Source organism: Triturus cristatus, chromosome 1_2 (genome assembly GCF_964204655.1).
Source record: "Triturus cristatus chromosome 1_2, aTriCri1.1, whole genome shotgun sequence".
In the NCBI taxonomy this organism is placed as follows: domain Eukaryota; kingdom Metazoa; phylum Chordata; class Amphibia; order Caudata; family Salamandridae; genus Triturus; species Triturus cristatus.
Window position 1 is genome coordinate 767,832,920 of NC_140580.1, and position 18,096 is coordinate 767,851,015.

Here is an 18,096-nt window from a genome sequence, read left to right on the forward strand (position 1 = left end):
TTTTCTGGAAAATTTAGTAAAGATTCGTCAAACGATGCCAAGTTATAAGCACATGAGGGCTCCAGAAGGGGCGCCGTGCAACCCCCCTCCCAACATGAGTGAAGCCCCAAGTCTGCGGGGACCCCAGCGGGCCACCGCAGCCCCAGTGAGCCCCCACTTTTATTTTATAATGAATGCCCCCGGGGCCTAGCCCACCCCGGGGTCTCATTAAAATAAAACGCGGGAACCCGAGACCCCAGCGCGAATTCTGCCGATATATATATTTTTTTAATGCTTTCTTTGGCCCTGAGGGTCCTTCTGGGACCCCCTGAGCAGGCCTAGGGGGTCAGGGTGTTTCTACCCTGCCCCCTTCTCTTGTTTCATACCTTTGTTTCTCTGTTTTCTGGTGACTCGCTTCTAACGAGTCACAAGATGGCTGCCAACACTTCCTGGTTTGGAGTGTTGACAGCCAATCACAGTGAAGCTCGTGCATGTGACTTAGGCTCCGCCCAGATATCAAAACTATTATTTTTTAAGAAATGCCCCTGGGACCTAGCCCACCTCGGGGTCTCATTAAAATAAAACGCGGGAACCCGCGACCCCAGCACGAATTCCGCCGATATATATATATATTTTTTTTATGCTTTCTTTGGCCCTGAGGGTCCTTCTGGGACCCCTTGAGCAGGCATAGGGGTCAGGGTGTTTCTACCCTGCCCCCTTCTCTTGTTTTATACCTTTGTTTCTCTGTTTTCTGGTGACTCGCTTCTAACGAGTCACAAGATGGCTGCCAACACTTCCTGGTTTGGAGTGTTGACAGCCAATCACAGTGAAGCTCGTGCATGGGACTTAGGCTCCGCCCAGATTTCAAAACTATTATTTTTCTAATTTCTCAGCAACTACTGAACGGATTTACACCATTTTAAAAAAAGGTCGCTTTTTGATCCAAGCACTACCTTTTTGCCAAATTTGTGGAAATTCCGCTCAGTAGTTTCGGCTCTAGCCTTGCACAAAGTTTCCTATGGGAAATTGATTTTTTGACTCTTCTTCTTTGAATTTCTCAAAAACTACTAAACGGATTTACACTATTTAAAAAAAGGTCGCTTTCTGAACCAAGCTCTACCTTTCTGCCAAATTTGGGGTAATTCCGTCAGCAGTTCGGGCTGTAGCAAGCCGCAAAATTTCCTATGGAAATTAACATGGGGAAAACGTGTTTTGGGGCCCCCCTTTTTTCTCAGCCCCCACTTGACGAATCACGCCCAAACTTTCAGGATAGGAGCTGTCCCAGATAGACTTTTGTTCAGGAGAATTTCGCGAAGATTCATCAAATGACGCCAAAGTTATTAGCAAATCAAAAGATTCTTTTCCTATGGAAACTAGGTTGCAACTATAACTACCTACTGGCGACCGCCAATAGGTAATATATATAACTGACTTGCCTTTTAGTTCACTAGTAGTCGTCTTCAGAGGAGTTAGGCATAAATGTTTCTAAGTTTATGCCTATCAATTTTAATAAATGCCTCTGAAGGCAGTGATATAATCAGATGTACTAAGGTGAATTACTTTGAATGAGGCTTGATCATATTTTTACATGATATCTGTTGCTTGACTTACATGCTCAATATTTTGCAGATTTGGCTCGTGCACGGGCTCTTAGAGCCAATCCAGACCCATGGCTCGGCTCGCTGTTAATTTCTTGACTCACCCACCTCTCAATTTCTTAACCTTTGAGTGGAAGTTTGCACTCCCCAACCCCTCTCGTGCTCCTAAAGGATCCTGATAGAGAACAAGCACCAGATGGGTGAGACTATCGGTTACGATGTCGGGCGAAAGCCTCCAACCAGCTGTCGGAGGCTTTCCGCCCGACATTGTAGGCTTTAGTCCGATCGTCAGATTAGGATGACGGCAGTTGAAGTGAAACCTGCCGGGGAATTCCAGTGCGCTTTTCCAAGGCTCAAGGAACCTGTCGGAGCATCGAAAGCCACCATAATCCCCTAATGACGGCGTAGCCAGGGTTGGCTCCACTGGCAGGATTATGATGATACTTTCCAACAGCCTTCTCCTGTAGGCCTTTCTGACATGGAAAGGCTGTCGGAAAGTGTCTTTGGGGGACCCTAGCAGAGCGCCCTTCCCCTGGCCCTCTACTATGGGTTCTGGGGGGCACCGCTTAACATCCCTGCACCACCTGCTGAACAAGCTGCCATTGAGATATGGATGTTTCCGAACACATACAGGGCGGTCGCATCCAAATCCGGCGGTCCGAATTGCCGACCTATGGTGAGTCAGTTCCAGACCACAACGGCGTCCGCCCAACATCGTAATTAGGCCCTTAGTCAGGTCATGTCTCAGATCAGTGCCCAAACTGGCACCCTGCACATGAAAGGGTGAGAGACAAGACTCATGGTAGGTTGCTGCTTGCACAACACAAGAACGAGTCATCACACCCCTCAGGATAACCCAACAGTAGTTTGTAGATCCAAGAAATCCTTGCTCTTTCTTGTTTTGCATGAGGAGGCATACTCCTGCGTTTCATGAATTTCCTCCCAGCTAACTTTCACTTTCATTATTAGTAGGGACTGATATTTCAGGGTAAAAAAGACACAATGTGGTGAAAGGAGACGTACCTTACTTTCTTTGGTTAAGCTAGGATGGCATCCTGAAGAGCAGTCTACTCTCGCTTTTCCACAGGGCCGGAGGTCAGAAGAGGCACAAAGCAAATTCTTTTATTGGGGGATTGGTGTAGAGTGAAGCCAGAGTGGTGAGGGAAGAAAGGGGAACCAACAGCAGACAAGGTGAAAGAATCCCCCTAAAGGAGAACAAACAGTACATAAACAGGGCAAAAAGGACAGGCAGTTAGATCTACAGCCCCTAAAAACAGGTTGCTAGCTGCTTTACCTAGCTGTCATGTAGTTCCTACTAATCTGTAGGATCTGCGCATTGTTTGAACCACATAAATTAGGGGCTTGGTGGCAAGACTGATTCCGTACACCCCAGAGGTTATGTTGGCCTTTAGACCAGCTGGCTCACAGTGCCACCGTAAGCCCCCCTAACCTGTCAGGGAGTAAATGGTTCCTGGCAACCACTGAACATGACAACCCTGACCCTTCAGTGATAGTGTTAACTGTACAGAACTTTTCACTCAGTCACTCGTCTTCACTTATTCTCAGAGAAATATATACAGAATACATAGTGGGATGTTTTCAATAGTATTTATTGAACCAACGTTATTCTTGCATAAAATATGTGTGCTGCAATTATTAGTAGAGAGACGATAAACGTGATTACAAGCACCAATAGCGTAAATAGTAGCTAGAGTTCTACCATGTGCTAAAACAATATATATATATATATATATATATATATATATATATATATATATATATATATTCACTGAAAAAACCATAGGTTTCACACACGTTATAGTTAGGAATTAGCATTTAAAAAACCTTGCAAATTCACTGAAAAAACCATAGGTTTCACACAAGTTATAGTTAGCTGTACATTTCACTCGTAAAAAAACAATGAAATTCCACGTTATAGTTAGTGCAGGCAACTATAACTCACGCGACCGCAATCCTCTGCTGATGACATATGTGTCTTTATGAAAAAAAAAAATTTGTAATATATGTATAGCTAAAATTTAATGGAAGAAGACATGGGCAAATAAGTGTCTAAATACAGTATTAGCATCAGCAGAGGATTGCGGTCGCGTGAGTTATAGTTGCCTGCACTAACTATAACGTGGAATTTCATTGGTTTTTTACGAGTGAAATGTACAGCTAACTATAAATTGTGTGAAACCTATGGTTTTTTCAGTGAATTTGCAAGGTTTTTTAAATGCTAATTCCTAACTATAACGTGTGTGAAACCTATGGTTTTTTCAGTGAATTTGTCCGGTTTTTTAAATGCTAAGTTACTTTACGCTGTTCGTGCCGTGCGCGCCCACTTCACGCAGTTCGTTCCGTGCGCGCACGGTGCGCTTCGCGCACCACGCGCCCACTTTACGCAGTTAGTGCCGTGCACGCATGGTGGGCACATGGTGCGCTACGCGCACTGCGTGCCCACGTTACGCTGGATGGGCCATGTACGCACGATGCGCTTTGTGCACCGTCCGCACACGGAGGACATATTATGCGCTTCGTTGTGAAAGGTTATCTATTAAATGTTCAAATTAATTGTTAGGCAATGCAAAAAAGGTGCCCTGCGGGCACCGTTTGCACACGGGGGGGGGAATATGTGGTGTTTGTTTTTTTGTAATTAATTTTTTGCCGTACGCGTACGGTACGCGCATTCGGCGTTTTTAAAAAAAAAAAATAATAATTTTATTTTTGGCCTTGGGGGTCCTTCTGGGACATCCTAACCATGGCTAGGTGGTTAGGAGCTGTCTAGCCTGCCCCTTTTCATGTTATCCAACTTTGTTTTTCCTCCCCCCCTCAGAGTGCGAGAGAGAAAATGGCGGCCGACACTTCCTGGTTTCGACCGATTCGAATGTTTACTTTGATCTAACAACCAATCAGAAACGCGCTCGCGCACGGCACCGTACGCGTACGGTAAGCTTACCGTAAGCGCACGGTAAGCGCACGGAGCGCTGCCACAGATATATATATTGATTTAAATGCTATTTTCTCAGGAACTACTGAACAGATTTAAACAAGACCTACAAAAGGCACTTCCTTGACCTTATGGCTACCTCTCTGCCAAATTACAAGTAATTCTGTTCAGCCGTTCGCGCTGTAGCTGTGTCTAAAGGTCCTATGGAAAAATGCATGGGGAAAACGCGTTTTGGGACACCCCTTTTTTCTCAGCCCCCGCTTGACGAATCACCCCGAGACTTTCAGGGTAGGAGCGGAGCGTAGCGCCCCATTAGTTTTGAAAATTTCGCGAGGATTCGTCAACCGGCGCCAAAGTTATTCAAAATAGAATGTTGCGGATTACCTATGGAAACAGGGTCCTAACTATAACTACCTACTGGCGACCGCCAGTAGATAATATATATATATATATATATATATATATATATATATATAGATAGATAGATAGATAGATAGATAGATAGATAGATAGATAGATAGATAGATAGATAGATAGACAGATAGATAGACAGACAGATAGATAGATTGTAAGTTTGTCCCTTTTGTTGATGATTCTCACTGAATCCCAAAAACGGAAACGGACTCCACTTTGTTTTGTGCGTTTTCTTTATTCATTCTTGTGCTTTGCTGCCATGACACGTTTCGGCCTCGCAGGGCCTTGATCACATGGTATATAAATATACAGGCATATAAAACAAAGCAATAATCGAGCGTACTCCTACTATGCGAGCCCTACTCTAAGTGTACCTAGAGTGTGTGTAGGTGTAGTGCCAAGAATCCCCCAAGGGATGATCCACCCCATTACCTAATGGGATAGAATGAAGCACCCTGTCTTGGTCACTAACTGGACACCCCTCACGAGATGTCAGAACTCTGTGTGATTTCTCAGCATGCAAGGACCTCGGTTGCAGCGGATGTGCCTCCTTCTCTAATCTCTTGGGATGCTCATCTTTTATAATAGAAAGCAGCCTTGCGATGTGCGTATAGATTAATGATGTTATGGATATGTAGATAGCCCTGTCACACATCATGAAGTTAGTGATGACATGTGTACATCGTGCAAAACGAGACCTTGTACATGATGTTCAGGGCGTGGTGATAATGTTGTGCAAAGCTATATGTGTAAACAAGTTTAGTTTCAGGGAACCTAATCCAACACTGTCATGCACGCAAATATGTGCAAAGGGTCAGAGCTGAAAATGTTATTTGTGACGACAATGTAAGAGATAAGCTGCTTCGTTACATGGGCCTAACCTGGGAATATAACACTCCTCATACTAAGGGTCGATAGCTAAAAATCTAAAAAGCATGCAGACAATTTTAAAAACGTTAAAAAAAGCAGGATTCCATTTAAAATATTTTTTGAAAAGTCTTTAAGTTATTATATAATTTGAGATCCCAAGCACTCCGAAAGCCATAGTGCCTAGAAAAAGAAAAAGCTGTTTTGGTTTATTTTGTTGAAAAAAGAGACCAAATTGTTCCCACACGGAAAAGGCCAATTGGTTATGTGTTCCAAGTAGTAAATGAAACCCTTCTGTTGCCCACATCCGCAGATGTTCTCAGAGGTGCACCTCGTAGCATGTTTATGGAGCATAGGTGATTCCATCCAGTTCCCACTGCAGCTGCTGAGGGAGGCGTCATATCCCACAGGTGTTCTGCAGAGCCGTTGTTCACATCACTAGGAACTGAAGTATCCCAGGGGGGGCTCTAAGAATGCATTCATCATCAATGAAATTTGCTGGGGACAGCAATAAGCATGGGCCTTTAAGGGGTCCATCAGTACTTCAGTGTCCGGCGCAACCAATGCTGATCCGAGACGCATTTGTGGCTGCACAGCAGACAGCGGAAGACAGGTTGCATGCAGTTAAGCCAGAAAAATCTTCTTCAGGTCTTTGTATATTCCATACAAAAATCACTTTTGACGTTAATTTCGGGGGCCTAATAAATAAATCCCTGAGATCCATGTCATCAGAAAGAAGGGACAAGTGTTGCTTCACCTAGGAGATTGTCGAGGGTTGTAGCCAATCTAGGTATAACTTCCCATCACCCCAAGTTTTCTGTTTGTACATATCGCTGATTAGGCCTATTGATCCTCAACCCTTCGGTGTTGCCCCCGAATCTAGACTGACACCCATTTGTGTCCGTAGGCCAAACCAACCATCCCTTCCAATTGTGTCTGATGAATTGGAAGAACCATTACATATCATGGTATCTAATGCAGACTCACTGTAGTGTGTTGTGTACTGCCAATTCTTGAAGCATGAGAATACAGGAATAACAGGGCTATCTCCATTTCACGTTGAACTGGGATGTCCATTGCGGAGCAGATAAAATAATATCAGGATTCCCGCTACAAGTAAGAGGACATGCGGGAGCCCTCCAAAAACTCTTCCCAACACGGAGTGTATGAAAGATGGTACAACTCCGAAAAATGTCTGAAAGGTGTTAATCAAACCAGATCCAATACATTTTAAAAACTGCACTATTCCTTTCGTATCAGACATGGTAAAGATACGATGGACAAGCTCCCCAAAAGAAGCGGGAAGTTAGTGTGGAGTTGTGTCTGTATCTCATACGAGGACCTTGCAACTACGAGATCAAATGCCTCTTTGGCTGAAGTTAAGACCACATCTTTTTGCAAGAGAATGGCTTTCAGTTTGCTTAGGGAATAAAATTTGATATTGGAAACATTTATTGAAGGCCTTAGCGCTGCCTCCCTAACTGTGCAGACAGGTGGAAACAGTACTTGTGAACAACAATTGACTATAGAATTTACCCTCACTAGATAAGTGATGCCCGGTTCCATTCCGCAGCAACCTTGATCATTCAGTATCGAATAGCTCCCACTCGAATGCAGCCTGCATACAGGATGAATCACGGCAGCAGGGGAGCCCTTCAGATAACAAGACAAGTTCTCTACTGCTGCATTGCATGCCCCGTGGAGAGAAATGTCCTTGCAAACCAAGGATCCGCTTAAGGCATCTTCGCAGTCGGAGCCACTAAGAAAAACTTCGGTGTCCCCATTACTGCAACTTAACCTGAACAGTAATTCCCAATAGTCGTGCACATATCCTTCCCCTAGCACTTCATATCTGCCTACCTGTTGATATTGGTGACAATATTGGAATTGAAAGGTCGTGACCGGTAGGGTGATGTAACAATGGATTATTCAGTCAGTAGATGGTGTCTCAGCTATGATGAAAGGTAATTGGTCTAATTTTTTAATGTCTAAATATCAGGTTGAGAGTGGATCACTGGTCCTGAAAGAACCAAGGTTAGCATCAACAGTTCGAGGACTGTTAAGAAACCCTCAATCACGTTTATCGCAGGTGGTATCTCAGCGGTATGTTCGGTTATCCGCTTGTGCTTAACAACGTGACAGCATCATCATCGGGTTACTGTGCGCTTCCTCCACCCGGAGGTTTTGCCTCTGGTTTTTTCAGTAGTGATCGTAGTAATGAAAAAATAACCATGTGCGGTGAGGTGATCTACGTGAGTGTAAGTTAAAAAACTCGTAAAACCAGTCAATAATTTTTAATAAAACTGGGTTCGAGTTTATTAAAAACGCTTGTCGTGCAAAAATAGACACTTTAGGGTCTAGTGCACTATGTGAAAATGTCCAAAAAAGAGGTCGACATGTTTCAGCCCTGTTTCGTGCCCCTAAGGGTCAGGTGGGCTTTCATCAGGACCTAGTGTAAGTGTGGGGGACCCTAATATTCAAGGGACTCCTTGGTAAGGATGGAGTGATTTGTCCAAACGGCACTAAAAAGTTCAATTTGAACCTTGTTTACTCAAATTGAGGAAACCCATCGGGTACAGGAGGCTAAATCCCGCTCTTGTGCAGGGAGGTTTGAGACTTGTTCTGCCGCCGCCTCTCTTTCCCCGGGGAAAGAGAGGCGGCGGCAGAACAAGTCTCAATATGAATAAGACGCTGAGTGGGTCGCAACTCCTTCTTTCTCCCTCCCCTTGATTCATATATCTAATTTTTTAATGTGCAACATGTTATACTTCGCATCTCTACGCGCCATTGTTATCTGTCTTCCTGTTAAGTTGGTATGCTGAAAACAGATTTGTACTCTTGATGTAACCCCATGGCATGTGGCCAGAACGTAACGTTTGTTATGTCCAGCTCAGTATTAGTAATGACCATAATTGTGACTGTCCACGTTGTAATATAGACATGTCTTGCTGTATTATGTCAATTGTGGAAGACACTATGTTGCCCAGTGAATACATTCTGGATGATAAAGTGGTCATACTGTTGTCAACCACAGCCAAAACCTTTTCTAAATTAACCCTATAAATCTAGTGCAATCTCACAGTAGCTTTCTTTTGAGAAATCTTCTTCAGGTCGTTGTATATTCCATACAAAAATCACTTTTGACGTTAATTTCGGGGGCCTAATTAATAAATCCCTGAGATCCATGTCATCAGAAAGAAGGGACAAGTGTTGCTTCACCTGGGAGATTGTTGAGGTTTGTAGCCAATCTAGGTATAACTTCCCATCACCCCAAGTTTTCTGTTTGTACATATCGCTGATTAGGCCTATTGATCCTCAACCCTTCGGTGTTACCCCCGAATCTAGACTGACACCCATTTGTGTCCGTAGGCCAAACCAACCATCCCTTCCAATTGTGGTCTGATGAATTGGAAGAACCATTACATATCATGGTATCTAATGCAGCCTCACTGTAGTGTGTTGTGTGCTGCCAATTCTTGAAGCATAAGAATACAGGAATACGTGGTGTGTTCAAATCCTTTATTTTTGCTATACCAAGACATGAAGTTTGTTGCACTGTTTTGTTCAGGAAAATCATTTGATGTGGTATGAGGCATGCTCTAAATAAGGCCTCCGTTCCCTGACCCTGCCAATCTTTGGTCCCCCAGATAGATTTTGTGTCTTTGGTGTCAAAACCTTGTATAGACGGGGTCGTGGCAAGATGGCGACCTAAGCAGACGCGGACTGCCGAGGCTCCTCGCTCCTTACCCCTTCATCCGGCTGTTTTGTGCATGAAAGTCTCCAAAATAGCACAAAATTGCCCACAGGGCAGCAGCGAGTGACGAGGCTTCGGTCGATGAAGGTGTCGGCGGCTCCATCTGCCTGTGAGACCGTCGCTTTCGGTTGGGCTCAGCTTCGCGAAATGGCGCCTACCCGAAGCGACTGTTAGCGAGGATCCGGTGCAGCCAGTGACACCCACACAGCGATCTATCGCCGCCCTCTTGCAGACCGGAGGGCATTTTGGCGGCGGTGTGGAAGCGGAGAAGAGTCGGGCCCCTGGGTGGGGGCACCCACGGATTGGGAGCGGACCGGGGCACCCCGTGCCGCATCCCTGCGAAGACCGCGGCCGCTGACGCTGCATCAGCTGCCTCAACGAGCCAGGAGTGAAGGCCCTGCAGTGAGTGCCTCCCGGGCACTGAGCGCCGGCCTGCTGTGGGAGGAGAGAGCGCGGCGGAGGACTGTCCTGGCGGCTGCTCCTCCGTGACTTGCAGCGGGGGCTGGCGTCCAGCGGTGGACAAGTGCCCAGCTGTGGGTGAGGCCCTGAGAGCGGAGTGCCTCGTGGATGCGCCCTAAGGTACTGGGGTGCTAACGGGGGACGTGGCGGGAGGGCCCCCTCCTCCTGCTTGCCGCATTTGCCACTACTTGATTGGAGCTCCGGGCTGTCTCCTTCTGCGAGCCCCGTGGCCTTTGACAAGGGGCCAAACAGGCCTGGAACTTTCTTCTCGGTGAGTCCGAGCCTCTGCCGCCCCTGTTGCAGGTGTGGGGCCCTGAGTAGTGCATGTCATCAATCGCTGGTGGGCTGATAGGGTCCTACCTCACACGCACGCCTAGGGGCCTTGGATTTTGAGAGGCCGTGGGTGTTCTTCAGCCCTTCTCCCCCGAAGGAAGTGTATCCGCCTGGCCTCGGTGTGGGATTATAGATTCTACGCAGCCCCAGGAGAGGGGCAAGCTGCAACGTTGCCTGCCTTCGGCCTGGGGAACAAGTTCTTTGCCTGTGGTACATTTATCGGCGTCCCCTGTGGGGGGGCCCAGTCATGGCGTCCGCGCGTAAGAGAGGGGAACGCACATTAACGGACATGCTTCTCAAGGGCCCTAACAAAGGTGACAGAGAGACCCCTTCCCCCGCCCCTACGCAACACGACTCAACTCATGGAGACGGGGAGGTGCCGATCACCCGTGCGTTTCTGGAGACCCTCTTTAACTCCCTCCGAGAAGACTTCCATTCGCTCAAGCAGGAGGTGGCGGGGGAGGTGCGGGAGATGTGCCAAGAGGTGGCTGGCCTGGGGGAGCGGGTGGCCGCTGTGGAGGATCAGGATCACGCCAGAAGTGCGGAACTAGAACTCCTCCAACAAGAAGTTCTCCGCCTCAAGGACCAGCAGGTGGACCTCTAAGCGCACGCGGAGGACCTTGAGAACAGGTCGCGCCGCAACAACATACGAGTCCGGGGCGTTTTATCATCGGCAGAGGGGTCTGATCTCACCCAATATCTGCAGGGCCTCTTCCGCGAGATCCTCGGGAAGAAGGTTCAATTTTGCCGTCAGAATCGATCGAGCCCACAGAGTGGGTCTGCCGCGGCGTGTGCCTGCTCCCCCCCAGACATTTTGGCCTTCTTACCGGACTTTCCCCTGAAAGAGCGGATCCTACGGGAGGTGCGCAGGAAACAACCTCTTCGGTACCAAGGACGCTCAGTGGTGCTTTTCCAGGATCTGTCAATTATCACATTGCAAAAGCGGAAGGCGTTCAGGGAAGTCACCTCGTTCCTAAGAGACAAAGGGATACCCTATGCCTGGGGTCATCCCTTCCGCCTGATTTTCAAATGGAATGGGGCGTTGCACCACCTGAAGTCCTTTCAGGAGGCATGCGTTCTGTTGGGTCTTGAACATAAAGATGCGGAGGCCTCCCCTACACATTCGCAGCAATCCAAGGGAGATGATGGGCACCGAGTGGATCGCAGACACCAACCCATAGCAGCACTGAAGCTGGGACCCACGACAATGTCACAAGAACGGGCTGCAGCCCTTCATGCTGTGCTTAGAGATACCTCCCCTACTGAGTAGTTACTGTACATTGGGGACACATACGCATGATCTATTTGCTGGCTGGGGGGAGAGGCAGGGGGTCGTTGGAGTATCACGCCTGGTTCGGTAACGTTACCACCAGCCTGCGTAGTTAGGAGGTGGGTTTGGACTATGGCATTCTATGGGAAACGTTCTGTTGGGGCTAGGGTGGGGGGAGTCGGGGTCTTGGTTCAAAGTTCGTTGCGGGAGGTTGGGTGGGGGAGGTGGGAGTGGGGAAAGGGGGGGGTTGGGAACGATAGGGGAGGGTGGGAACCGGTGTGCCACAGGGGAGCGAGGTTCCGGGGAGTGGCAGCGCAGGGACAGGTCCTCCTTAGAAGATATTCCCATTCCAGGGGCGGGCATATGACAGAGGCAACGCTGAAAGTTATTACCCTTAATGTGAGGGAGCTCAATAATCCTGTGAAACGGCGTGCCATTTTATCATATTTAGAGCATTCCGGCGCCTCGATTTGTCTCTTGCAAGAAACGCACCTTTTGGCTAAGGACTAGCATTGGATGAGCTTTCGGGCGTTTCCTCACCAGCTTTACTCCTCTACCTCTGATAAAAAAGCTGGGATGCTATCTTATTTGCCAAGCATTTCCGGGGCCAGGTGGGCGATAAGGTGGCGGAACTCAAAGGTAGGCTACTCGCCTACAACATACGAGTGGGTGGTCTGTCCCTGACCGTAGGGTCACTTTATGCCCCCAACTCTGGTCGAGAACCCTTTCTCAAAGACGCTCTGTCCGAAATTTTAAGGTCCCAAAACCGATACACGCTGGTGGGAGGCGACATCAATTTAGTCATGGATGGGGAGTCCGATAGATCAGGCCACAATTTTGTTTCCACCGGGGCGCTCTCCCCGGAGGGGAAAGAGTGGATGGCCCAAAGGGGACTGGTAGATTTGTGGAGGGAGGCGCATCCTCACAGCACCCATTACACGTTCTACTCACATGTGCACCATACGTATGCTAGGCTAGACCACTTGATAGGATCCTTGGAGGTCCAATCGCTCGTAAGGGACATTGATATTATCCCTGCCGCTGTATCGGACCACGACGCAGTGGAGGTATCGCTTGCTGCCCCCCGGACTAAGACGGCGGGGGGTAGATGGCGGCTGCGGGAGACCCTCCTACAGCGGAATGGGGTGGCCCAACAGCTGCACCAACGCATCACGGATTACCTGGCACTTAACGATACGCCAGACACACCCCTGACGGCAGTTTGGGGGGCGTTGAAGGCGGTCATAAGAGGGGAATTGATAGCCATTTCGGCGGCAGAAGCCAAAGAACGTAGGGAGACGCGTGACTCCTTGACAGCTCAGGTAGTGGAACTCGCACGGGTGCACAGTCGTACCGTGACTCCCAGGGTGTGGAGGCAATTGAAGACGGCCAGGACGCAGCTCGCTGGGCTCGATTTCGATTGAGCAGAATATGCTGCTTTGCGACTGCGTCATTCGTACTATGTGGAGGGCGATAAGGCAGGATGCCTCCTTGCCAGCGCGCTGCGAGCCTGGGTACAGCGGTCGAAGATCACGACCCTCTATGGTGCCCTAGGAGAGACACTGGTCAGTGATGACCAAATTGCCGAAGCCTTTAGGGACTTTTATGCCTCACTGTACAGCGCTGATCGGTCCCTTGATACAGACGGGGAGGCGTACCTGAAGGGGGCGGCAACGACTGCGCTTAATGCTGCCGGGGCCGCCACGCTGGATGCGCCCATTAGAGTGGAGGAGGTGGTGAGGGCTATTTCTCGCCTCAAGCCCTTGAAGTCACCAGGGCCAACTTTTTGTCCGGTGCTCGCACCTCTTCTGACGCGACTTTTCAATTCCTTCCAGGGGCCTGGCTCAATCCCTCCTGAGATGTTGGAAGCTGACATCGTTGTATTACCCAAACCGGGTAAGGAGGTTACCCGATGCGCCTCTTATAGGCCTATTTCCCTTCTAAATCTGAACCTTAAGATATTCACGGGGGTGTTGGCTTCCAGGCTTGGCCCACGTCTACCTGGTATTATCGAGACGGTCTAGTCTGGCTTCATCCCCGGCAGACAATGCAGTGACAATACTAAACGCCTGTTACATCTAATAGACAAAGCTCATTTTAAGGGGTTGGACGCCATGCTTCTGTCTATAGACGCAGAGAAGGCATTTGACAGGGTAGACTTAGGCTTTTTAGATAACGCACTAGCCCACTTTGGAATCGGGAACCGCTTCTGTGCATGGGTTGCTAGCTGCTATGACACACCTAGAGCGTCAATGGTATCGCCTCTCAGCCCTTTGACATCCGGAGAGGCACTCGACAAGGGTGCCCGCTTTCACCCCTCCTCTTTGCGCTCTATGTCAAACCCCTGGCACAGCAGATCCGCGACAGCCCTGACATCACCGGCGTCACCTTTGGGGGGGAACAGCATACCCTTAGTTTATACGCGGATGATGTCCTGGCTGTGCTGGAAGATCCGGAGAAGTCTGTACCTGCCTTTTCGAGGGAGCTGGAGACTTTTGGGAGGGTATCTGGGTTTAAGATGAACAGGGCAAAGTCTGTGCTCCTTCCCCTGGGCAGTCGCATGCACGCACCCCAAGAGGCGGCTTCCGTCTTTGGGGGTTTGCAGCTTCAGGATTCCATCCCGTACTTGGGGATCGTTCTCACCCCCTCCACCGAGCAGACAGTCAGTCTGAACTACACGAATATCACTTCCCAGATTCAGGGTGACCTCAGGCGCTGGCAGAAGCAACCTCTCTCCTTGCTTGGGCATGTCGCCGCTGTGAAGATGTGTATCTTACCCAAACCTCTATACATCTTTCAGACCATTCCGGTGTGTCTACCCCGGGGCACCCTACAAAAGTTACAAGACGCAGTGCAACACTTCATATGGGCAGGGAAACGGCCGCGTCTGCGCAGAGACCTCTCCTACCGACCTCTGGATGAGGGCGGCCTGGGAATTCCAAACCTAATATACTACTACAAGGCTGCGCAATAGCGATACCTGGTGGAGTGGAGCCGACCGGAGTCGGAGAAGAGATGGTTATTTCAGGACAGGGCGATGGCGCAAACATCGCTTTGGAATTTACCCTTCCTAAAGCGCTCCGATAGGCCAGCCTACCTCCAGAAATCCCCCATCACCCGTACAGTACTTCGAGTGTGGGACACAGTCGCGGCTCGGAGGGGGCTCACCACTTTTCCCTCACCACTAACGCCTCTGTTCGACAATCCTGAGTCCGCCCCGGGGTTAGAGAGGGGGGCTTTTCAGCAGTGGCGGTCGTCCTCATGCCGTTCAGCAGGTCATCTGTTTGACCTTGAGTGCTTCATTCAGTTTAGTGACCTGTCACGGTATCACGGCATCACGGCTCCACTCCAACATCAATATTTTCAAATTCGACATTGGTTGACCCAGCCCGCAATTCGTCCTCTAGTAGGTAGGAAACTGATTGCTTTTGAAAAATGGCTTATTACTAGAGACTCGGACCGGAAGCTGATCGCTGACTTGTACAAGATGATCTGCCCGACGGTGGCTTCACGGCCCTCAGCAGGTCAACAACGGTGGGAACGGGAGCTGGGGAGAAGCCTCTCTGTAAAAGATTGGCAGGCAATATATTATAGGGCTCACCACACAGCCAGGAACACTGCCAGGACGGAAACCGCAGTCAAGGTGGCTACATATTGGTATTTAACTCCGGTTAGGTTACACAAGGGCAACCCTAGCCGTAGTTCCGCATGCTGGAGGGGATGTGGGGAGGAGGGTACCTTGACCCATTTGTTATGGGAATGTAGAGAGGTGACGGGATATTGGACAGTAGTTCTTAATGACATTGATAAACATTTTGAAACCGAGATTCCCCGTTTCCCGGCCTATACGCTTTTAGGGCTGCCCAACGCACTCAATTTCCCTTTGAAATCGCTCCGGGGGCGTCAGATGGGCCTGGCCATGGGTGTGGCTGTACAGCACATTATTTCCCTCTGGGGAACGCGAACCTGCCCTACTCACACGGGCTGGTTGCATAGATTATGGTATACAATGGGTATGGAACGTATACAAGCTACCCTCACACAGTCCACGGCATCCTTTCAAACAGTCTGGCAACCTATCCTATCACTCCTATTATCGGAATTTCATGAAGTCACTTGTCCCAAATATCTTCGTCTGTTGCGCCTTACCGATACTCCAACCCCCGGAGAGACGCCTAGCAACCGTTAGCGGGCGGTGCTCTCAAGGGACGGTCCCAAGAGGCAGGATTCGGCACGCGGGCTGGGTGGGGGGGGTCCGGGGAAAGGGGGAGTTGTTGCTGTTGTGGTTGTTGGTTGGGGGGATAGGGGTTTGGGCAGTAGACCCTCGACCCCGCTTGCACCCATGGATACTCGGGACTTTATTGATTTATTGCTATGGCTAGCGGTGGTGGAGGGTGGGGGGTTTCGGGGGTGCGTCCGCATTGTAATATCAGAGTAACAGCTGTGTTTTGCAATGTACTGGCTGTGACATAAAAATGTATAAAACAAAGTTAAACAAAAAAAAAATAACCTTGTATGGACAGTTGGGAAATAAAGAAAGCAGAGTATATCAGCTTGGTGTTTGATAGCATATTTTTCTTTGCAGGTGTAGGTGCAAGCCTACAGTAATACGAGGCTGGGTCTGATGTTTCAAAACCTGGAAAATAAGCACATTTCTGTGTAAGACTATATGAACTTCCTTTCAGCGGTGTTGGGCAGTGTTCCCATTGTGTGTAATTGTAAACAGGGTGTGGGATATTAGCTTTATGTAAAAAATAATGACCATAATGCTGGTAACAGAACATGTCTCCAGAATTGCTTCTTTCATCATACAATTCATCATTAGAAAATGCAGCTGATTGCTCTAAATCTGAAAGCAAATTATGCACAGTTTCAATGTCCCAATTTTCAGAGAAAGTACAAGAGGTGATGATGTCATTTAAAGAAATTTTAAGCAAATAAGGAATTTGCAAACATTCAGTCGGACCATACACATCATATGATACCCTGTCCCATACAATTCCTTCAGGAACTGGAACTGTTGTAATGTTCACCACGTACATGTCCCTCAGTTCACGATGCGATGATGCATGTGGTTTAAGAACCAAGTTCGCAAGTTTTACTGCCAAGCTTTCTGGGAGAAAGTGTCCATTCAGAAGTAGGAAAAAGACAGTCACTATACCAATCCAAAGTACCAGGAAAAGTAATCCGATTGTAATCCAGAGATGTATCCAGGGAACAACAAAGTAAGTCTTCTTCAGCCAAAATTAGAAAGAATGCACTCGTAGCTTGAAAGTGTTGGCAGTTCAGGTTCACTTGGATCTGATGAAAAATCATCACAATGCACGAAGTAGCCAGACTCCGTACAGTCTATTCTTGGCAGCTCAGCCGGTTTTGTAGAACTGGTGGATGGCTCGATCTGTGGCATGTTTACATAGATGTTGTCAATTTTTCTAATAGAAATATCTGTACTTATTGACTGTACAATTACAGTTGTTTCAACAGGGAGAAGTATCATTTTATTGTTGTTTACAGCTTCTCTTTGGAAAGTGGAGTCTTCAGTCATTACTAAAGCTTCCATCTGAACTTCCTGAATGGTAGCGAGAGGAGTGTGGTGGCTACCCAGGAGCCCAAGTGGCCTACTCTTGAGAATCGGCCACATAGTGTGGTTTGATAAAATCAATTGAGACAAACCTTTTGTCTCTGCAACCGGCAAGCGGCAGAAGAAATACAGCTCTGGTACCTTCGACAGCCAGGACAGGTACAGGAGCTCTGTAGGATGGCCCAAATTATTTTTTGTCCACAATTTTCTCGCTAACCAGCTCCCCAATCTTTAAGACCCAGGCAGGTTTTGCTGATACTGTTTTCACTTCCCTAGTGGCGGTGCATTTTACTTGGACTTTTTTGGTGTCTCTTCGTACATTATATGGAATGTGAACTGATTTTTAAAATCGGTCTCTATTTATATAGTCCAATAGGCTCGTTCAACAATTTTTTCACGACATTGAAATTCAACATTCCTACCTGCTTCTCAGGTTACTAACTATGTCATTAAGAAATGCTTGTAGGAGGGTGTTCAGTGACTAGTGATCATGGGTTGGGGGAAGAGGTGTTTGGGTTACTTGAAGTGGGCAAGTTGATTTTTAATTTGGTTTTAGGGTCTGTGGGAAGAAATTGATTACAATTCCTGACCGAATGTTATTATGTTATCAGCTGGATGGAGGTAAGGAATATCAAAAGATGTAGATTGTTTTAACGCTTACACCTTCTTGCACTACTGTCCATGACGTACCACAGTATTGACAAAATGGGGAAAGGTCTATAAGTAAATATTGATAATATAGTTTCACTGTTTTTCTCTTTTATGGCAGGTAGAATAAAGAAAGAAAAAAACACTAAAGACCATTTGTGTTTTTAAAGGAAATGCTTGTAGGAGTACATAAAAGAAGTTTTGGGGGGGACAAGCATTTAGAAAGTCAAAAGTTCTGTCTTG